Source organism: Lampris incognitus, chromosome 12 (assembly GCF_029633865.1).
Source record: "Lampris incognitus isolate fLamInc1 chromosome 12, fLamInc1.hap2, whole genome shotgun sequence".
NCBI lineage: Eukaryota > Metazoa > Chordata > Actinopteri > Lampriformes > Lampridae > Lampris > Lampris incognitus.
Genome location: NC_079222.1, coordinates 52133486 through 52156541, shown reverse-complemented (window position 1 = coordinate 52156541; position 23056 = coordinate 52133486). Strand labels below are relative to the sequence as shown.

The window sequence follows — 23056 nt, the reverse complement described above, 5'->3', positions numbered from 1 at the left end:
GTCAGGTCTGCAGAGTGACTGAAAATCAGACAAAAGCCTCCCTGTCTTTATACCATTTACAAATCTAGTGAACAATCTACTTGTGTCAGTCAATGTCCTGCTGTTAATCAGGGTTCTTGTTGATCAGGACATGTTGGTGGAGCAGGAGCCTCTCTATCTACGCAAGGATGACGTTAGGATGTCTTCAGTCATCCCCCTTTGACAGTCTAATGGTTGTCTTGATATGCTGCTACTACTGTTGCTACTGTTGTCTGCATCATAATGGTTACCCTTACATGATAGAATGTCACTTGTTCTACTTTTGGGCATAAACAAGTTTATCTTCTACTATCGTTCTGTCCTAGTTATATGGCCTTGTGCTACTTGCCACAATTGCTTGTCACTCTAGTCACGTGAAATGACAGATACCCACATGTGCCCTTACGTAATACCCTAAGCACTTCGACCAGTGATTATGCTATTTCTGTTAAGTCCCCTTCTTTTCAACATAAAGCGGGCAACATCAATGTTTTCCATGCCATGATCGCTTCGGACTCTTGAAGGCAATCCAATCTATTGTACACCTCTGGTAAACAAAGACAGGACAGTGGAAGCCCTGTTGTTGTCCTCACAACTTAGGTAAAGTATGGTCCGACTGAACCCATCCACACAGCTATGGAATACCATCCTCCACCTCACAAGTTTGTGATTTCCATCTATGTGCCTGAAAAATAAAAACAAACAAAAAAGTGGTTGTAAAAATGGCAAATATTAGAAACAAAATTGACTACTTATTAGGAACACAAACACCTTAGGGTAAGTTTAATTTGCCAAGTTGAGGTCTGCATTTCCAACATTAATTGAAGTGGAATTATGTCAGAATAGATCTAAACCACAATGTACTGTACAGATCAGCCAGCTCAAACATGAACAAATTCATTACGTTCATAGTTCCATTGTTGGTGAGTTTGAAGACATTGGAGTGCCACCTAAAATGGCTATGACCACCTCCTGTAGGCATGGTGGTCCACATTTTTAATGTTGACTGGGTGACGACCTCCACACAGCTGTCATCGGAGTCTGAAACGTCAAACTTTAAAAACAAAACAAACAAAAGTCAATAAACAAAAACAAAACATTTAAACATGTCAGATGATCTATTCAAATTTGAAAGAATGTTAGTCTCTACATCACTAATGTGACTGACTTCATTCCGCTCTCTGCGTTGTGTTTTTGTCACTCATTCATTCGACCCATGTTAAGGGCTTGCCCAGGGTTGGATTCAAAACTGTGTTTTTCTGAGCTTGTCCGTTTGCAAGACACTGCTCTAGCCCGCTACGCCACTGAAAAGCTAGCTAATTGATGATACAGCCAGGCGCTTTTTATACTGGAGGAGTGTGTGACTTTTGGTAGGCTATACCACGACCTCGGCATCTACCTCTGACGATTTATGATGGCTCACAATTAACTTGGTTACACTAAGAAGCTAATTGAATAGCCTAATAACTTACTGGCAAGGGTCTGGGTGGCCTGATGTATACAGCCTTTGATCGAAAGGCTTTCTGGATCAAACATGCATTCAGCTCCTGGTCTTCACGCAGCTTAGGACATACAAGTTTGTTCCCACAACCCATAAGAATTTGCAAACTGAAAAGAGAACAGGAAATTCTGTTAATTGCAGTTTAGAATCCCACACTGTGAATGTATGGGTATCAAAGTTTCCCAATTCATGAGTCCTAAATCTTGGCATGGTATGGTAGATGACTGTGCACAGCTGACATTGATAGGCCCAATAATCACACTTTAGGAGTGATTACACAGCTGACATTAATAGGCCTAATGATCACTCACAATGCCATGTAATCAGTATTTAAACTAACCATGCTGTCATTGTATTGATATGCTCTGACGAAGGATGTCTAGCCGTTTTTAATGTGTGCCAAACAATAAAGTGGAAAAGTAAGTTATCTGATTTTTGAGTTATTTGTGGGATGTACAGTACTACCCTCCTCTCTGTTTGGATCCTATTTAGATCCTATGAAAAGACAGCTTAGAGACCCGTCTTGCTGCAAAGGACATGGTCACCTTTGTTGAGGAACGTGGAGAAAAATGCAGTGTGCTGGCAACAGCATTACAATAACAATTACACTGTATAAACTTGCCTCACATCCTGTGGGATTTTATCTTTGAAGGCATCTTTGATCTGTGTAATGACAGTCCTGTAGTCCCAACTCCTCTCAAACTCAAATGCGCCCAAGATGAGTCCCTTTTGATGGAACTCCGTTTTGGAACGTTGCTTGCAAACGATCCCCCATGCTGGGTTGGGCACTAGTATGACGTCTTTGTTAAATGTCAAGTGATATTGTGTTTTAGGCCTGTAAAACCAATCACAACAACCGTTTTAATTCTATTACATGGTTAAAAGCATAGCTAGCTAGTAAGTCCACATATTATTTACTGATATAGCGAACTAGCTTCTGCTGTAGTGGTTAGCGAGCTATCTCAAAGTTAGCTAGACTAACGTTAGCTAGCTAGCATAGCACTACTTCAATCGACTTGCCAACATTTCTAAAGACGTACCTTTTCCTAGGTCTTGAATTCCATCTTCCGAAGTGTTGCTGTGTGTGATAACGGGGAGTCTGTAGCTGCCTTGTTTGTTGCTGCTCTGTATGGCTCCCTGGTGATGGCACCACTGATGCCTGCGATCGGAGGTTACCGCTACCGCCCGGCCGGAATGCACGTCTCAGTTCATCTTCCACACTACCACTAACCCTGTTTGTTGCATGTTATGGCATTTATGGCACCGGGTGTTTTTAAAATACTGTTTATCAAGCCAGGAGATTCACGAAATTGTAGAGTTTGTCTCTCATCTTCCATCATGCATATTTTTGCACTGGTTTAGTCGTAATAATTAGCTGCTAAGATAGACTAGACCATGGACTTCCCGCTAACTTAGATTGACCAATGAGATTTGAGAACTAGACTGCCTTCCGGTTACACTGAAATTGCCTTCCGATTACACTGAAATTACTCTCACACACACTACTGAAAATGCTCTCACATACTACTAAAAATGCTCTTATATACACGTGTGAAATACTCTCACATACACATTACATTACAGTCATTTAGCTGACGCTTTTATCCCAAGCGACTTACAATAAGTGCATTTAACATAGGAAATCAGGAGTACTACTAGTCATCAGAGGTCATAAGTACATCTAAACAAGCATCTAAGAGCAAAACCAGTGTTAAAGTAAAAGCGCAAGAAAGATATTTTTTTTATGAGTGAATACAATAAGTGCTAAGAACAAGTAACAGAGTACTAGTTCTTGAAGAGGTGAGTTTTCAACCTGTGCCGAAAGATGGGCAGCGACTCCGCTGTCCTGGCATCAGTGGGGAGTTAATTCCACCACTGTGGGGCCAGGACAGAAAAGAGCCGTGACTGGGTTGATCGGCAGCAGGGGCCTCTGAGCGACGGGGCAACCAGGCGTCCCGAGGCAGCAGAGCGAAGTGGTCAGTGTAGGGACATGAGAAGGGAAGCTGTGTGGGAGAACTTAGGGCAGTTGGATGCCCGACGAGCCGCAGCTTTTGTAACAAGCTCCAGAGGTCTGATGGCCGACGCCGGGGCGCCAGCAAGGAGGGAGTTGCCGTAGTCCACCCGGGAGATGACCAGAGCCTAGATGAGCACCTGTGCCATCTCGTCCGTGAGGAATGGCCGAATCCTCCTGATGTTATAGAGGAGAAATCTGCAGTAGCGAGCAACCGATGCAACGTTTGCAGCAAGCGACAGTTGGTCCTCCAGGATCACACCCAGATTCCTCACAGTCCGAGTTGGCGTCACCATGGGATTGTCAATGGTGATGGCCAGGTCTCGGTGCGGGCAACCATTCCCCGGGAGGAACATCAGCTCTGTCTTGTACAGATTGAGCTTCAGGTGGTTTGTCGCCATCCACTCCGAGATGTCAGTCAAGCACGCAGCAATGCGTGTCTCTACTTGTGTATCAGAGGAAGGAAAGGACAAGATCAACTGGGTGTCATCGGCATAACAATGGTAAGAGAAGTCATGCGAGCGAATAACAGAACCCAGGGATGTCGTGTACAGGGAGAAAAGGAGAGGACCCAGAACCGAACCCTGTGGAACGCCTGTAGTCAGTATGTGAGGCTCCGACACAGATCCCCTCCATGTCACCAGGTAGGAGCAACCCGTCAGGTGGGATGTAAACATTGAAAGTGCAGAGCCTGTGACACCCAGCCCCTTGAGGGTAGAGAGGAGGATCGGTGGTTCACTGTGTCGAACGCAGCTGACAGGTCCAGGAGTATCAGGAGAGAGGAGAGAGAGTTTGCTCTCGCAGAGTGCAGCGATTCTGTCACTGCAAGGAGGGCCATCTCTGTCGAGTGACCTACCCTGAACCCAGACTGGTTGGGGTCCAGGAGGTTGTTCTGGTGGAGGTACAAAGAAAGTTGGTTAAAGACAGCACGTTCAAAAGTTTTGGATAGAAAGGGTAGAAGGGAAACTGGTCTGTAGTTTTTGACATTAGAGGGGTTAAGCAATGGTTTCTTGAGAAGGGGGGTGACTCTAGCAGTCTTGAAGGCAGATGGAACGCAACCTGCCTGGAGGGAGGTGTTGATGAGACGGGTTAGAAAGGGAAGGAGTTCAGGTGCTATAGACTGAAAAAGAGGGGAGGGGACCGGTTCAAGGGAGCATGTGGTGGGGCAACTGGATGTGATGAGGTTTAGGACCTCGTCGGGGGAGAAGGGAGCGAGGTGGGATAGGGTGGGACATGGAGAGGTGAGGGAGGGTGCAGCGGGTGGGATAGTGCAAGCAGCACTAACTGGGTGGTGAGAAAAGGAGGCTCTGAAGTCGTTTACCTTCTTGTCAAAGAAGTTAGCGAAGTCATCAGGGAGAAGGGAGGAAGTAGGAGGAGGAGGTGGGGGTTGAAGAAGTGTAGAGAAGGTTTCAAAGAGTTTCTTAGGATTAGAGGCAGAGGATAGGATTTTAGAGTGATAGAAGGCAGCTTTAGCAGCAGAAAGGGAGGAGGGGAAAGTGGAAAGAAGAGATTGGAAGTTGAGAAGGTCCTCTGGGAGTTTGCCTTTTCTCCATTCGCGCTCTGCCACTCTCAGGCTCCGTCTGTCAGTATGTACTGAGCCAGTCAGCCAAGGGGTAGTTGGAGTTAGGCGTGCTGGCCTGGAGGTTAGGGGACAGAGACTGTCCAGAGAAGAGGAGAGGGGAGAGAGAAGAAGATCAGTAGCAGTGTCAGGGGGTAGGAGAGAGAAAGATTCAGGTGTAGGGAGGATAGAGGTAACAGAGGAAGAAAGATCAGTGGTGGAGAGAGAGCAGAGGTGTCTATGGATGGAAACCATGTGGGTAGGGGAAGGGGCTGAGGGGGGTGAAGAGAGGGAGAGAGAGTAGGACATGAAACAGTGGTCAGAGAGCTGGAGGGGAATAACAGAGAGACTGGAAATAGGACAGTGTCTAGGAAAGATAAGTTCCAGCTGGTTGCCGGCCTTGTGGGTAGGAGGAGAGGGTGAGAGGTGAAGGTCAAAGGAGAGGAAAGAGAGAAGAGGATCTAGCTGGTTAGTGTGGATGTTGAAGTCACTGAGAAGGATAAGTGCATAGTCATCAACAGGGAAGTGCGAGACAAGTGTGTCAAGCTCCTCCAAAAACTCACCAAGGGGGCCTGGTGGGCGGTAAACAACCACGATGGTGAGTTTGACTGGATAAGAGACAGTAACAGCATGAAATTCAAAAGAGGGCGGAGAGAATTGTGGAATGGAAACAAGAGAGTATTTCCATTTCAGGGAGATTAACAGGCCAGTACCACCACCCCGCCTCCCAGCTCTGGGAGTGTGAGAAAAAGAGTACACATCAGACAGAGCTGCGGGTGTGGTAGTGTTTTCTGGCATGATCCAGGTCTCAGTTAGAGCAAGAAAGTTGAGGGAGAGCAAGGATGCATAGCCTGAGATAAACTCAGCTTTCGGCACTGCAGACTGGCAATTCCAGAGCCCTCCCGTCACCACTTGCTCAACGTGAGTAGAGAGAGTGGGATAGATGAGATGTGTAGGGTCACAGCGCCTAGGAGTGACCCAACGTCTATGCCAACTCCGGGAAGAGGAAAGGACAGGAATGCGAAGGAAACACATAGTCTATACTAGGCACACAAAATACAGATGACTGACCGGATCTAAAAAGAGCAGTCCTTGCTTGACGAAGTCTTGGCTTGAAAAAGGTGCGCTTGCCTTTGTTCATTCTAGCCTTTGTTCAACCTAGACCTGTTTGCCCTCAGCTTGTCTGCCTGACGCTTGGAAGCTGACACTTCCAAGGAGCAGCAGTGATTTAAGGAACACTGATTGCTATTTGTCTTCCAGGAGTGCAGGCCACACCCTGGCCACTTAACACCCAATTGGCCAAAGAGGTACACTGAAAATAGGCCTATTGCCCAGAAACTGGTCACTTATGTAAAACTCTATCAAACCTCACACAATACTATTAATACTGCAAACAGCAAGTTACCAAGGAATATATTTATAAGCTAAAAGGATAACTAAGTCAAAACAGCTAGGCAACAAGAAATGTTTAAGGACACACTAGGTGAAAAACAGCTACAGCTAGAATAAGTAAATAAGACAAGTAAGTAAATAGAATAAGACAGCTACAGCTAGAAAAAGATCCCACTAGGAACCAGCAGCAGATGTATAGAGAAAAGGACTAATACTCAAGCAGCTGGAACAAGACTAATAGCAACTTGTTAAGCAAGAAAGATGATACTTACTCTATTCTAGATGAACCAGCAATTCAGAATCACTCCAGAAGTTAAAATGCACACATGTGAAATGCTCTCACATACTACTGAAATTCCTCTTACATAACACTATTGCATGTCAGTAGTATGTGAGAGGATTTTCAGTAGTATGTGAGAAGATTTTCAGTAGTATGTGAGAGTATTTCACATGTGTATGTGAGAGGATTTCACACATGTCTGTGTGAGAGCACTTTCAGTAGTGTATGTGAGTGTAAAGTATGGAATATGGCCTATACGGCCTCTCATATTTCACTACTGTGGTATAAACCGGACCGAGACAATCAAGAGAAATTCTGTAGTTATGTAACTGAAGGAACATCAAAACTAGTGTGTACACAGAGTATTTCACTACTATGGTATAAACCAGATTGAGACAATCAAGAGAAATTCTGTAGTTATGTAATTGAAGGAACATCAAAACTAGTGTGTACACAGAGTATTTCACTACTGTGGTATAAACCGGACTGAGACAATCAAGAGAAATTCTGTAGTTATGGAACTGAAGGAACATCAAAACTAGTGTGTACACAGAGTATTTCACTACTGTGGTATAAACCAGATTGAGACAATCAAGAGAAATTCTGTAGTTATGTAACTGAAGGAACATCAAAACTAGTGTGTACACAGAGTATTTCACTACTGTGGTATAAACCAGACCGAGACAATCAAGAGAAATTCTGTAGTTATGGAACTGAAGGAACATCAAAACTAGTGTGTACACAAAGTATTTCACTACTGTGGTATAAACCAGACTGAGACAGTCAAGAGAAATTCTCTAGTTATGGAACTGAAGGAACATCAAAACTAGTGTGTACACAGAGTATTTCACTACTATGGTATAAACCAGATTGAGACAATCAAGAGAAATTCTGTAGTTATGTAATTGAAGGAACATCAAAACTAGTGTGTACACAGAGTATTTCACTACTGTGGTATAAACCGGACTGAGACAATCAAGAGAAATTCTGTAGTTATGGAACTGAAGGAACATCAAAACTAGTGTGTACACAGAGTATTTCACTACTGTGGTATAAACCAGATTGAGACAATCAAGAGAAATTCTGTAGTTATGTAACTGAAGGAACATCAAAACTAGTGTGTACACAGAGTATTTCACTACTGTGGTATAAACCAGACCGAGACAATCAAGAGAAATTCTGTAGTTATGGAACTGAAGGAACATCAAAACTAGTGTGTACACAAAGTATTTCACTACTGTGGTATAAACCAGACTGAGACAGTCAAGAGAAATTCTCTAGTTATGGAACTGAAGGAACATCAAAACTAGTGTGTACACAGAGTAGTTCACTACTGTGGTATAAACCGGACTGAGACAATCAAGAGAAATTCTCTAGTTATGGAACTGAAGGAACATCAAAACTAGTGTGTACACAGAGTATTTCACTACTGTGGTATAAACCAGACCGAAACAATCAAGAGAAATTCTGTGGTTATGGAACTGAAGGAACATCAAAACTAGTGTGTACACAAAGTATTTCACTACTGTGGTATAAACCAGACTGAGACAGTCAAGAGAAATTCTCTAGTTATGGAACTGAAGGAACATCAAAACTAGTGTGTACACAGAGTATTTCACTACTGTGGTATAAACCAGACTGAGACAATCAAGAGAAATTCTGTAGTTATGGAACTGAAGGAACATCAAAACTAGTGTGTACACAGAGTATTTCACTACTCTAGTATAAACCGGACTGAGACAATCAAGAGAAATTCTCTAGTTATGGAACTGAAGGAACATCAAAACTAGTGTGTACACAGAGTATTTCAGTACTGTGGTATAAACCAGATTGAGACAATCAAGAGAAATTCTGTAGTTATGTAACTGAAGGAACATCAAAACTAGTGTGTACACAGAGTATTTCACTACTGTGGTATAAACCAGACCGAGACAATCAAGAGAAATTCTGTAGTTATGGAACTGAAGGAACGAAGGAACATCAAAACACACAATCAAATACATTTCAAACACACATACATAATACGTTTAATTCAATAACTTTTTATTGAGTAACAAACTGTAAGAAATCTTTGTAGTAACAATAAAAGTACAAGTACACTCAATTCATCTACACACGGGCAAATCTGAAAGAACACAACTGAAGAAATAAACAATCAAACTTACCAACAACAAACCATGACTGACTTAACAGGTTAATTTGTAGTTAAAGCCAAACTGAAATTCTCTTGAGGGTCCGAGGGGGGGGCAGATCTTTTTCTCTGAGACAAAACAAAACATGTTTGTGTAAATACATTTAGATACAGATATGCAAAACAGGATTACAAAGGTTGAATATAGGTGATAAAAAGCAAAAACAACCAATTTTCGTATGCTGCAGTTGTTTCTAATTTTTCAGAGGTCCCTGAACTGAAAACTATCACCAGTTACAGGTAAGTGTGAGTGAAATGTCAAATTACAATTTTCAAATAACCACATTTTTTTTTTTTTTACTAATAAGCCATCATTTTTGCTTCAACTGAGGCAGACAACTGCAAAAAACAATTCCAAGATTTGATCTTATATGACAGCTGGACCAATCTGCGTGCTCATGTGGTACATTTCCTATGGCTCATATACGTCCCACCTGGCCTGGGTAGGGCTAAGCACAACCGTTTATCTAATATGGGGCGGGATTGTTATGATGACATACAGCCTTGTTTTTTTCCCCACCCACATTCCGGGAACTCTGCCCCTGATTGGCTAGTACTCGTTACCTCTGTTGGTTAGATTGGTTAAGGCAGTAGTGTACCATGGGGTTTCAGCCAGGGTATTCAGTAACGAACTGTAAGGGCCCAGACACACCAAACCGACTAGTGGTGACGAAGGCCGACTGTTGTGTCGCCTCACGTCACCTGCCGTCTGGGCCAAAAAGTACAAACTCCAATTCCAATGAAGTTGGGACGTTGTGTAAAACGCGAATAAAAACAGAATACAATGATTTGAAAATCATTTTCCACCTATATTCAATTGAATACACTACAAAGACAAGATATTTAATGTTCAAACTGATAAACTTTATTATTTTTTGCAAATATTCACTCATTGTGAATTTGATGCCTGCAACACGATCCAAAGAAGCTGGGACAGGGGCAACAACAGACTGGGAAAGTTGAGGAATGCTCAGAAAACACCTGTCTGGAACATTCCACAGGTGAACAGGTTAACTGGGAACAGGGGAGTATCATGATTGGGTATAAAAGGAGCATCCCCGAAAGGCTCAGTCGTTCACAAGCGAGGATGGGGCGAGGTTCACCACTTTGTGAACAACTGTGTGAGCAAATAGTCCAACAGTTTAAGATCAACGTTTCTCAACGTACAACTGCAAGGAATGTAGGGATTTCATCATCTCCAGTCCATAATATCATCACAAGATTCAGAGAATCTGGAGAAATCTCTGCACGTAAGCGGCAAGGCCCAAAACCAACATTGAATGCCCGTGACCTTCGACCCCTCAGGCGGCACTGCATTAAAAACCGACATCATTGTGTAAAGGACATTACCACGTGGGCTAAGGAGCACTTGGGAAAACTATCATCAGTTAACACAGTTCGTCGCTACATCTACAAGTGCAAGTTAAAACTCTCCCATGCAAAGCCAAAGCCAGATATCAACACCACCCAGAAACCCCACCGGCTTCTCTGGCCCGAGCTCATCTGAGATGGACTGACGCCAAGTGGACAAGTGTGCTGTGGTCTGACGAGTCCACATTTCACATTGTTTTTGGAAATCATGGACGTCGTGTCCTCCGGGCTAAAGAGGAAAAGGACCATCCAGATTGTTATCAGCACAAAGTCCAAAAGCCAGTATCTGTGGTGGTATAGGGGGTGTGTTAGGGCCCATGGCATCATGGGTAACTTGCACATCTGTGAAGGCACCATTAATGCTGAAAGGTACATACAGGTTTTGGAGCAACATGTGCTGCCATCCAAGCGACGTCTTTTTCAGGGACGTCCCTGCTTATTTCAGCAAGACAATGCCAAGCCACATTCTGCACGTGTTACACCAGCGGGGCTTCGTAGTAAAAGAGTGCGGGTACTGGACTGGCCTGCCTGCAGTCCAGACCTGTCCCCCATTGAACATGTGTGGCGCCTTATGAAGCGTAACATACGACAACGGAGACCCCGGACTGTTGAGCCACTGAAGTCGTACATCAAGCAAGAATGGGAAAGAATTCCACCTACGAAGCTTCAACAATTAGTGTCCTCAGTTCCCAAACACTTATTGAGTGTTGTTAAAAGGAAAGGTGGTGTAACACAGTGGTGAACATGCCCCTGTCCCAGCTTCTTTGGAACGTGTTGCAGGCATCAAAGTCAAAATGAGTGAATATTTGCAAAAAAACAATAAAGTTTATCAGTTTGAACATTAAATATCTTGTCTTTGTAGTGTATTCAACTGAATATAGGTGGAAAAGGATTTGCAAATCATTGTATTCTGTTTTTATTTACGTTTTACACAATGTCCCAAATTCACTGGAATTGGGGTTTGTAGCACTTGAACACACCGCAAAGACTACAGCCAACGGCCAACTAGCATGTACGTTCTGCATTGATTCGCTAAGCTGAACAGCCAATAAGAGTGATCTCTCTCACCGACGGGCTCCGCCCATTCAACATGCTGAATCAGCCAAAAAGCTGCCGACGAGTCCGACTAGTGCTGACGGTGTGGGACACATCGCAAAAACTAGGGTCACAGATGCTCACTGATGGTCCGACATTGACTGACGGCCAACTGTCAGCCTGGTGTGTCAGGGCCCTAACTTCAGTAACAACCCCCCCCCCCACACACACACACACACACAAACATTTCTCATATGGGTGCTGATACAGCCAACACAGCCACCTGTAAAACACACTATCATGCACCATATGCACTACTGGATCAACACCAAAAAGACAGCTGATCTTCAACAACCACAACACACACCACTGTGCACTATAGCAGCTATTGCAGCATCATCATCACATCTTTCTTTATGTCACCCAGTAACCAGACTGCACACACACCACATGGACCAAAAACAAAAACAACTAGAGGAGTGTACTCAGTAGAGTGCAGATCTCTGCCAGGTGTATCTCCCCTTCTCCGGTGCTGGACCTGGTGACAAACCACTCTCTTTTGCCTACCAGGAGAAGGGGCCCTTATTAACAGACTTCAGATGTGTTTATCTGTTGCGGTTTTCATGATATAAAATGAATGTAGGCAAATAATAATAAAATTTATTTAACTGCGCCTTTCATGACACTCAAGGTCACCTTACATCATATACAGTAAACAAAGCAGCAAATAACATCAGTACAACCAACAATAAAACATGCAATAAGCAACAGAGCAGAGCTCAGCAAGGACTTAAATGAAGATGCACTTGATGCAGTTAATCAATCAGTCAATCAATAAATGTTATTGAACATGTTAAAGAAAACATATAAGCAATAAAAACAAACAAAATCATCATCAGCATATATGCGACAAATAAGCAACTCAAATAATGCCGATCAAGTTCAAAAGGGGTCAGAAGAAGTTGAGAACCTATCTAGTCCTACCCCTTATACTTTTCATGCACTGATAATAAGAAATGACAATTTACAGCTATCAGTGTCCATAACGTCTATCTCAGTCGACTCAAACAAATCAACCCTTTTGGACAAAAAAACCCCAAAAACAAACTGGTCACTGGTTCATCTCATAACCGCTCAATATGTTGTTTCTGGAGAGTCTTTATATAGTAGTTCAGATTAAGTGCCACATGTTTTCAGCTCATCACTGCAGTTGTTCCACAAACCAACTCCCTTGGTTGTAACACAGTGATGTTTTGCATCTGTATATATAAGTTCCTTTCAAATTGTGTTTACTTTCTCTGAGCTGGAACAACCCTTGGATACTAATAGGTACTTGTTGATTTATTACTCTGTACATAATTTGAATAGTATTAAAAATCAACAAAATCTTTCAATTTTAATACTTTTAGTTTAACAAAATGCGGATGTGTTGGTTTTCTGTAAGTGGTTTTATTTGTATAGCTCTTTTTTGGAGGTTGAAGATTGGATCTGTGTTTGTTTAGTATGTGTTCCCCCACACTTCCACACAATAGGTAATGTATACAGGAGAATGAAGGAACAGTACAATGTATGCAGGGAAGCTGGATTTAGTAGATCTTTGACTTCTGTTCAGTATTGCGATTGATTTGGATGTTTTAGTTTTGATATAATTTATGTGCGGCATCCAGCTTAATTTGTTGTCTATTACTACTCAGAGAAATTTAATTTCAGATACTTTTTTGAGTTCTGTCATTTATAAAGAGTTTCTTGTCTGAGTTGGTAGATCGATTCCCGAAGATTATAAATTTGTTTTGCTAAAATTCAGTGTTAGTTTATTTGCATCAGACCAACTCTTCATCCTGCTCAGTTCTTTTTCCACTGTATCCAAGAGTTCTAAATTGTCTCCAGAGCAGAGTGAGGTTGTATCATCTGTGAATAGAATGGTTTTTGGGGTTGCACTTCACATTTATTGCTTATGTACAATATGAACAACAATGGTCCCAACACTGAGCCCTGGGGAACCCCCACAGCTAACCTTCAGTAATTGTGATTTGAAAATTATACTGGTACCTATTCTGTAGGTAGCTGGATAACCAGTATAGTGCTATTCTTCTGATACCGTATCTTTGTAATTTTTTATTAATAACTCATGATCTACAGTGTCAAATGCTTCTTTTTTTAAAGTCCAGAAACACCCCTTCTGCATATTCTTTGTTTTCTATTGCCTTTGTAATTTCTTCTACAAATTCTAAGAGTGCAAAGAGGTTGTCCTATTCTCCCAGCTTTCATACATCAAACTTGTCCAGTTCATCTATGTCCTGTATGATTACCACTTTAGCTGCCTCTGGTGTTGATCCATTCAGCTTAATGAATATTTTGCAGCCTGCTGTCCATATTGCCTGGATCTTGCTCTGTCTCTTTAGTATGCATGCTCTCCTTGCAATGTCCGCATTTTTCTTGGTGAAGTGTTAATTTATGTACACATCGTACCCCTTTAATTTCCATCCTTGTTTGAGAAGCTCCTGCTTTTTCTTCCTGTTGTTGAAGCGGACAATAATACCTGGTGTTGCACCTTTGTTTTTGCTCGGCAAGGTGTGACAAGCCACGATGTCCCTGCTGTCAACAGAAAAGACCTTGCAATGCAGGAAACCAGCTACCTGATGTTCCAGCGATTCCCTCTCGGCCTGGGAGGCATTCGGGGTGTTGTCCCCAGAGGTCGCCACCGAGCAGGTCCGATGTCTAGTCTTTAGGCCGGTGATAATCAGATCATTTATCTGGGAGTACTGTTTGAGGTCGGCCACTCGGTTCCCCAGAGATGTGATCTTTCTATCTTTTTCTGCGTTTTGCTTCTTGAGTGATTGGACTTTGTCCATCAGCTCCAACAGCCTTTTTGGTTGGTTGTTGACTATTGTTATCTTGGTACAAAGAAGTCAAGAGATTTCTTAATCTCTTCAACCTCGTCTGGAATGTTACAGCCTTTTTTTTGGCCATTTTCGTTCCACAAATTGACTCGAAAATAAACTCAAAAAGTAATTTTTAAAAATATTAATCTATCGGAGTTGCCAGAAGACACATTTTTTAGGCAGCCATTTTGGTCTTGCAGTCATGCATTTAAAGTAATGCAGTTAAAGTGAGTAAGCAAGTTTAAAAAGATGGGTGTTATGAGCAGTTTTTAATTCGGGAATGGGGTCCAGTATGTGGATGTGACAGGGAAGGGAGTTCCAAAGTTTGGGTGCAGCGTAGGAGAAAGGTCTGGAACCCATTGTGCTGAGGTTGATGACTGGTAGTGCCAATAGACCCACTGATGAAAACCGCACGGAGCGAGAAGGAGTGTAAGTCTGAAAGATGTCTGTGAAATAAGTAGTGGATTGATTATAATAATAATAATAATAATACATTTATATAGCACTTTCCTAGACACCCAAAGCGCTTCACACTGAAGGGGGTAAACTCACTTCAACCACTACCAACGTGGTAGCACCCACTGAGACAATTACATGGGGGTGGGGGGGGGGGTGATTAGGTGACCAGATGGTGAGGGCTAGGTTGGGAATGTTGCCAAGACACCGGGGAACCCCCTACTCTTTGCAGTAAGTGCCATGGGATCTTTAACGACGACAGTGAGTCAAGACCTCGGTTTAATGTCCCATCCGGAGGACAGATGAAGATCTTGTAAAGATCTCTGAATGTTAATGATAACATTTTAGAGTCATATGACAGGAAGCCAGTGTAATTGAATCAGCAGGGGAGAGACATGTTCAGTGCACTTTGAACATGTAATAATCCATGCTGCAGAATTGTGGATGAGTTGAAGTCAGTGAATTAGTTTGTTGGGGATGCCTGCCAAGATCGCATTGCAGCAGTCAATCCGTGAGGTGACCAAAGCATTGACTAAGACTTCCGTGGAGTGTTGTGTTAAAGCAGGGTGTAGTGTGGAGATGTTTCACATATGGAAAAATAGAATCTGGGAGACATTGTGTATGTTTTCTTTTTCTCCTCCACTTGTATCCAGCCAATTACCCCACTCTTCCAAGCCACCCCAGTCACTGCTCCAACCCCTCTGCCGATCTGAGGAGGGCTGCAGACTACCACATGCCTCCTCCGATAAATGTGGAGTGGCCAGCTGCTTCTTTCTACCTGACAGAAAGGAGTTTCGCCAGGAGGACATAGCATGTGTGAGGATCACGCTAGTCTCCAAGGTCCCCCCCCCCAAACAGGAGCCCCGAACAACCTGAGGAGGCGCTAGTGCAGCAACCAGGACACATACCCGCATCTGGCTTCCCACCTGCAGACACAGCCAATTATGTCTGTAGGGACGCCCCGACGAAGCCGGAGGTAACACAGGGATTTGAACCGGGATCCCCGTGTTGGTCGGCAACGGAACAGACCGCTACGCTACCCGGACGCCCCCCACTGTGTATTTTGAGATGATTCTGGTGGAGCGGCATATCTGCCACTGAGCCCCATTAATCAGAACTACTGAGGAGTGAACTTTAATTCTTACAAACCAGTTTCCTGTCTCTTTTCCATGGATCTGACACCCCACTTTACCGGTTTCCATATGCCTCCTCACAAAAACTTTGCTCTGCGCTCCATAAGAGTAGTTAATTTTATGGATATGATTTGGATTTTGATATTAAAGATAAGCAGGGATTAAATTGGGCCGAGGCTGTCTGGGGCTCAGCACCACCACATAGCACCACCGGCAAAAATAAATAAATGAATGAAAGCCACTTTGTTTGACATCGTATTCCTAAAATGAATTGTATTCTTACAATGATTTTTTTTCTATGCATTTAACCCACGAATCTTGAGTCAAGCCCTGCTTCGCCTTTCTGAGTCGCCGGATGGTTTGCCAGAACTTCCTTGAGGCCAACTGAAAGTCCTCCTCCATAGCCTCGCCAAACTCCTCCCACACCCGAGTTTTTGCTTCGTGACCACCGAAGCCACAACCCTTCTGGCTTCCTGGTACCTGTCTGCTGCTTCAGGAGACCCCTGGGTCAACCAAGCCCGAAAGGCCTCCTTCTTCAGCCTGACGGCTTCCCTCACCGCCGGTGTTCACCAGTAGGTTCTTAGGTTGCCACCTTGACAGGCACCAATGACCTTATGACCACAAGTCCTACCTGCCACATCTGCAATACAGTCCTTGAACATGGCTCACTCAGACTCCATGTCCCCAGCCTCCCTTGGGATACATGAGAACTTCTTCCGGAGGTGGGAGTTGAAGACCTCACGGACAGGGGCCTCCGCCAGAAGTTCCCAGTTCACCCTCACTACACATTTGGGTTTGCCAGGTCTGTCCGTCAGCCTTCAATTTGATCCAACTCACCACCAGGTGGTGATCAGTTGACAGCTCTGCTCCTCTCATCACCCGAGTGTCCAAAACATACAGCCGCAGATCTGATGATACGACCACAAAGTCTATCATTGATCTTTGACCTAAGGTGTTCTGTTTTTTAAGTACATTTATGAACTACCTTATGTTCGAACATGGTATTTGTTATGGCCAATCCATGACTCGCACAGAAGTCCAATAACAAGGCACCACTCGGGTTCCGATCGGGGAAGCCGTTCCTCCCAATCACGCTCCTCTGGGTTTCTCGATCGTTGCCCACATGAGCGTTGAAGTCCCCCAGTACAATTATAGAGTCCCGAGGCGGAGCCCTATCCAGGACCACCCAGAGACTCCAAGAAGGCCGGATACTCCAAACTGCTATTCAGTGCATAAGCACACACAACAGTCAGAGCTTTCCCCCCTGCGACTCGCAGTCGTACAGAGGCGACCTTCTCATTCCCCGGGGAGAACTCCCAACACGGCAATGCTCAACCGGGGACTTGTGAGTATCGCCACATCTGCCCGGCGGCTGTAAACTTGGCCAACTCTGGAAAAGTAGAGTCCAGCCCCTCTCCAGGAATTTGATGCAAGAGCCCATGCTATGTGTGGAGGTGAGCCCAACTATACGTAGTTGTTACTGCTGCACCGCCTGCACCAGCTCAGGCTCCTTCCCTGCCAGAGAGGTGACATTCCACATCCTGAGGACCAATCTGCGATGCCGGAAGTCGGCACGCCCTGGTCCCTGCCTTTGCTTGTTGCCCAGCCTGCATTGTACCCTACCTCAATGCTTATCCCCGTGTGTGGTGGGTCCATGAGGTGGGGGCTCTATGTTGTTTTTTTGGGCTGGGCCCATGGACTAAGGCCTGGCCCCCAGACGCTTGTCAGCAAGCTCCCTTCCCAGGTCTGGCTCCAGGAGGGGGTTTCCCTTTTCCGGGCGAGGTGCTGTAGCTCTGCTGGTGTACTTTCATTGGGTTTCTTGGGACTCGCTCTTAGTCTGGCCCCTCCCCTGGGACCAATTTGCCTTGGGAGACCCAACCAGGAACTATTGCCCCTGACAACACAGCTCCCAGGATCACCAGGACACCCAAACCCCTCCACCACGTTAAGGTGGCGACTCTTGGACGGGAATAACGATTCATGTTTTTTTTTCCATTTAAAATGCTGTTGCATCATCACTTTCACGGTCAACTGTGAGCTGACAGCTGCGCCCAACTCAAGCGGGATAGTAATAATAATGCTAAACGAACATGCTGCTGTAATATTGTTGCACCAAGCACATGCATACACAGACTTTTAAAAGGGAGCTTTTTAATGGTCAAACATATTAATTTGATTTTAAGTAAAATTGTGACACTCTTTTAGAAATGTTTATTCGCGTAACTTTAACTGTATTGCTTGCAGAGCTTAACGTTTTGATTATTTCAAAGCTACGTTAGACGCTGAGCCATGCTCGAGATGATTATTCAGAATCTTTAATCCAAAATAAATTCTTAAGTTAATAATAATTTTAAAAATGCTAAAAAGAGGATACATTCTTTAATAAAAACGAATAAATATACTACTAGTACTACTACTGGCATGCTATGACATAACTACCCCTACCCCTGGCGATTGGATCGCCTATCGACGAGCTCAGGCAGCCATGATTGGACGATATGAAAATAGAAACGATGGCCCAACCCTAGCTAGGCATATTGCTAGCCAATCAGAGGCAGAACAGGGGCGGGTCTTCCCGGAATGCGGGTGGGAAATAAAATAACGCTGGCGTACAGCAGAGCGCTGATGGCTGCCGCCGATGAGGAAGGGTCTGTTGAAACCGCTATCACCACAGTATTAAACGAACTGGACGGTATATTTTCTCTAAAAGAATAACAAAACAACTGCACTTAAAGCTTCCGTTGATAAGAAAGATGTTTGCTGTACTTCTGACTGGATTTGGTAAAAGTGTAAGCATTACATCACAGGTTTCGTTGGTCCGACTGGTTGTAGGTCTGTCCAACTGCGTCCAGAGGCATTTTGGTCTGCGTTGGTTGATAACAACGCTTGGAAATCGCAAATGAACTGGGAGGAGCCGGACTAGACTAGTTAGCGTTTGTAAATTGGTCTGGTTCCCAGGCTAACTGTATTCAGAGCTGCATCAGGACCTTTCTGCCCAGTGGAGGTAGAAGGCCCAGCACTCTGTTTCAGTTGACTGTGACTCCCCAAATTCTGTTTCACGTCGCTTCAATTACTTAGGAATATAATTGTAGATCATGGCTTCTAAGACTGGACTGGACATTTTTTTTGCTTTGTGTATAGCAGACAAAATCAGAGCAATCAGTTGTAGATATACACATCACATGAATGCTGGTATATAAATACGTAGTGTAAATCCCTTCCTGTGCACTAGTCAAGATGTTCCAGAAAAGCACGTGGATGTACTCAGTAATCGACAAAGAGGCAAATCACCAAATCCATGTAACAATGTTGTGTATCTTTTATTTTTACTGGGACTTCGGCACACATTGTAAACACTAACGGCAATTAAAAGGTAATTTCTCACCATATAAACATTCCCTCATGCAGCTTTAAGGTTAATTCTTTTTAATTTCATGGGTAACATGTATATAAAGTTGTGTATGATCATATTAATTCAACACTCTGTACTTACCATGATGGGCATGGGAACCAGTGCACTAGGACTTCTTTTGGGCCCCTGGTAAAAATACAGAAGCTTTGGATTAAAGTTCATACAGTGGATATAAAAAGTCTATACTTGTTAAAATGGCAGATTTCTGCGATGTAAAAAAATGAAACCAAGATGAATCATGTCATGCAATGTGGACCCGCAACCTATGAAATTCAAGTGAAAAACAAACACACCTTTTAGGGGAAAAATAAAAAATAAACAAGACTACCTCAAAACCTAGTACATGGCTGGACCGTGTACGGTCAATGAGTGAGTTTACATGCACAGTTAAGTCGAGCTATGTTACAGCTTGGTTAGCCCATGTGACTGGACTACTGTCGGTGTCCTAACATACAAGAACCGGGGGAGAATTGATTTATTGACGGAAGTATGTGTCCCCACCCGGTACGGTAGGTGGTGATATGCCCCCTTCAGCTGGTTGCTATTGGACGGCGGTAACTATGGATCATGTGCAGAATGCCTACCAGTTCGGGCCGACTGAAGCATATACATGCCAGAGTAAATCCATCCCCAACCGCATCGTCTAGGTGTGTTAGTCCGACTTGGAGAAATTCGATTTAGTACGCCTTCAGTCGGACTAACACGTTTACATGTATTCTAAAAGTCCAGTTTTAGTCAGACTAACACAATAAATCGACTTTTTCTAACATCACGTAAACATACTGAGTGTTTGAGTTTGTGGCCAGTTTGTTCCAGGGTAGTCAGCGGTAGTCTGCGGTAGTCTGTGGTAGTCTGCGGTAGTCTGTGGTAGTCAGCGGTAGTCTGTGGTAGTCAGCGGTAGTCAGTGGTAGTCAGTGGTAGTCTGTGGTAGTCAGCGGTAGTCTGTGATAGTCAGCGGTAGTCTGCGGTAGTCAGTGGTAGTCTGTGATAGTCAGCGGTAGTCTGCGGTAGTCTGTGGTAGTCAGTGGTAGTCTGTGGTAGTCAGCGGTAGACTGTGGTAGTCAGCGGTAGTCAGCGGTAATCTGTGGTAGTCTGTGGTAGTCCGTGGTAGTCTGTGGTAGTCAGTGGTAGTCTGCGGTAGTCAGTGGTAGTCAGTGGTAGTCAGTGGTAGTCAGCGGTAGTCTGTGGTAGTCAGCGGTAGTCAGCGGTAGTCTGCGGTAGTCAGTGGTAGTCAGCGGTAGTCAGCGGTAGTCTGTAGTAGTCAGTGGTAGTCTGTGGTAGTCAGTGGTAGTCAGCGGTAGTCAGTGGTAGTCAGTGGTAGTCTGTGGTAGTCTGCAGTAGTCTGTGGTAGTCAGTGGTAGTCTGCGGTAGTCAGCGGTAGTCTGTGGTAGTCAGCGGTAGTCAGCGGTAGTCTGTGGTAGTCAGTGGTAGTCTGTAGTAGTCAGTGGTAGTCAGCGGTAGTCTGTAGTAGTCAGTGGTAGTCAGTGGTAGTCTGCGGTAGTCAGTGGTAGTCAGCGGTAGTCAGCGGTAGTCTGTAGTAGTCAGTGGTAGTCTGTGGTAGTCAGTGGTAGTCAGCGGTAGTCAGTGGTAGTCAGTGGTAGTCTGTGGTAGTCTGCAGTAGTCTGTGGTAGTCAGTGGTAGTCTGCGGTAGTCAGCGGTAGTCTGTGGTAGTCAGCGGTAGTCAGCGGTAGTCTGTGGTAGTCAGTGGTAGTCAGCGGTAGTCTGTAGTAGTCAGTGGTAGTCAGTGGTAGTCTGTGGTAGTCAGTGGTAGTCTGCGGTAGTCAGCGGTAGTCTGTGGTAGTCAGCGGTAGTCAGCGGTAGTCTGTAGTAGTCAGTGGTAGTCAGTGGTAGTCTGTGGTAGTCAGTGGTAGTCAGTGGTAGTCAGTGGTAGTCTGCGGTAGTCAGCGGTAGTCTGTGGTAGTCAGCGGTAGTCTGTGGTAGTCAGCGGTAGTCTGTAGTAGTCAGTGGTAGTCAGCGGTAGTCTGTAGTAGTCAGTGGTAGTCAGTGGTAGTCTGTAGTAGTCAGTGGTAGTCAGTGGTAGTCTGTGGTAGTCAGTGGTAGTCAGTGGTAGTCTGTGGTAGTCAGTGGTAGTCAGCGGTAGTCTGTAGTAGTCAGTGGTAGTCAGTGGTAGTCTGTGGTAGTCAGTGGTAGTCAGCGGTAGTCTGTGGTAGTCAGCGGTAGTCTGTGGTAGTCAGTGGTAGTCTGTGGTAGTCAGTGGTGGTCTGTGGTAGTCAGTGGTAGTCAGCGGTAGTCTGTGGTAGTCAGCGGTAGTCTGTGGTAGTCAGTGGTAGTCAGTGGTAGTCTGTGGTAGTCAGTGGTAGTCAGCGGTAGTCTGTGGTAGTCTGTGGTAGTCAGTGGTAGTCAGCGGTAGTCTGTGGTAGTCAGCGGTAGTCTGTGGTAGTCAGTGGTAGTCAGTGGTAGTCTGTGGTAGTCAGTGGTAGTCAGCGGTAGTCTGTGGTAGTCAGCGGTAGTCTGTGGTAGTCAGCGGTAGTCAGTGGTAGTCAGTGGTAGTCAGTGGTAGTCAGTGGTAGTCAGCGGTAGTCAGTGGTAGTCAGTGGTAGTCAGCGGTAGTCAGTGGTAGTCTGTGGTACTCAGTGGTAGTCTGTGGTAGTCAGTGGTAGTCAGCGGTAGTCTGTGGTAGTCTGTGGTAGTCAGTGGTAGTCAGTGGTAGTCTGTGGTAGTCAGTGGTAGTCTGTGGTAGTCTGTGGTAGTCAGTGGTAGTCTGCGGTAGTCTGCGGTAGTCAGTGGTAGTCTGTGGTAGTCTGTGGTAGTCTGTGGTAGTCTGTGGTAGTCTGTGGTAGTCTGTGGTAGTCAGTGGTAGTCTGTGGTAGTCTGTGGTAGTCAGTGGTAGTCAGCGGTAGTCTGTGGTAGTCTGTGGTAGTCAGTGGTAGTCTGTGGTAGTCTGTGGTAGTCTGTGGTAGTCAGTGGTAGTCTGCGGTAGTCAGCGGTAGTCAGCGGTAGTCTGTGGTAGTCTGTGGTAGTCAGTGGTAGTCTGTGGTAGTCTGTGGTAGTCAGTGGTAGTCTGCGGTAGTCTGCGGTAGTCAGTGGTAGTCAGCGGTAGTCTGTGGTAGTCTGTGGTAGTCTGTGGTAGTCTGTGGTAGTCAGTGGTAGTCTGTGGTAGTCAGTGGTAGTCAGCGGTAGTCTGTGGTAGTCTGTCTATACTGTAAATCCCTGGATATTTACCGTTCATCTGCCATGTCCTGTAGTGGTCCTAGTAATATCTGTTGTTAAAGTGTGCTGAAGTAGGATATCACATGACACGGTTAAGCTACGTTTGAATAAAAAAGTTTATGTCAGGGTGGCATAGCGGTCTATTCTGTTGCCTACCAACATGGGGATCGGCGGTTCGAATCCCCATGTTGTCTCTGGCTTGGTCGGGCATCCCTACAGACACAACTGGCCGTGTCTGTGGGTGGGAAGCCGGATGTGGGTATGTGTCCTGGTCGCTGCACTAGCGCCTCCTCTGGTTGGCCGGGGTGCCTGATCAGGGAGGAGGGGGAACTGGGGGAATAGCGTGATCCTCCCATGCGCTACGTCCCCCTGGTGAAACTCCTCACTGTCAGGTGAAAAGAAGTGGCTGGTGACTCCACATGTATGGGAGGAGGCATGTGGTAGTCTGCAGCCCTCCCCGGATCAGCGGGGGGGGGGGGGGGGCAGAGACCGGGGCGGCTCGGAAGAGTGGGGTAATTGGCCGGATACAGTTGGGGAGAAAAAAGGAGGGAAAAAAATTATAAATGCAGTTGCAAGAACAACAATCTCCACTCATATCTTGGGATGTTTGATTTGAAAGGAGGAATTTGACTCTGGCAGACATCA

At 44.9% G+C, this 23056-nt stretch overlaps 1 protein-coding gene across 2 annotated transcripts in view; it reads right to left on the bottom strand.

The window, feature by feature from the left end:
* The window catches only part of LOC130121854 (derlin-2-like), a 58784-nt gene that overhangs the window by 15475 nt on the left and 20253 nt on the right, over positions 1-23056 (bottom strand). Inside the window, exons 7-8 of one of the 2 annotated variants that reach the window (XM_056290791.1) lie at positions 19322-19366; positions 8926-9020 (exon numbers count right to left, since the gene is read on the bottom strand). The gene's annotated coding sequence lies outside the window, so the exon portion shown is untranslated. The remainder of the gene's footprint in view (positions 1-8925; positions 9021-19321; positions 19367-23056) is intronic. The other variant, XM_056290792.1, reaches the window with a different exon arrangement.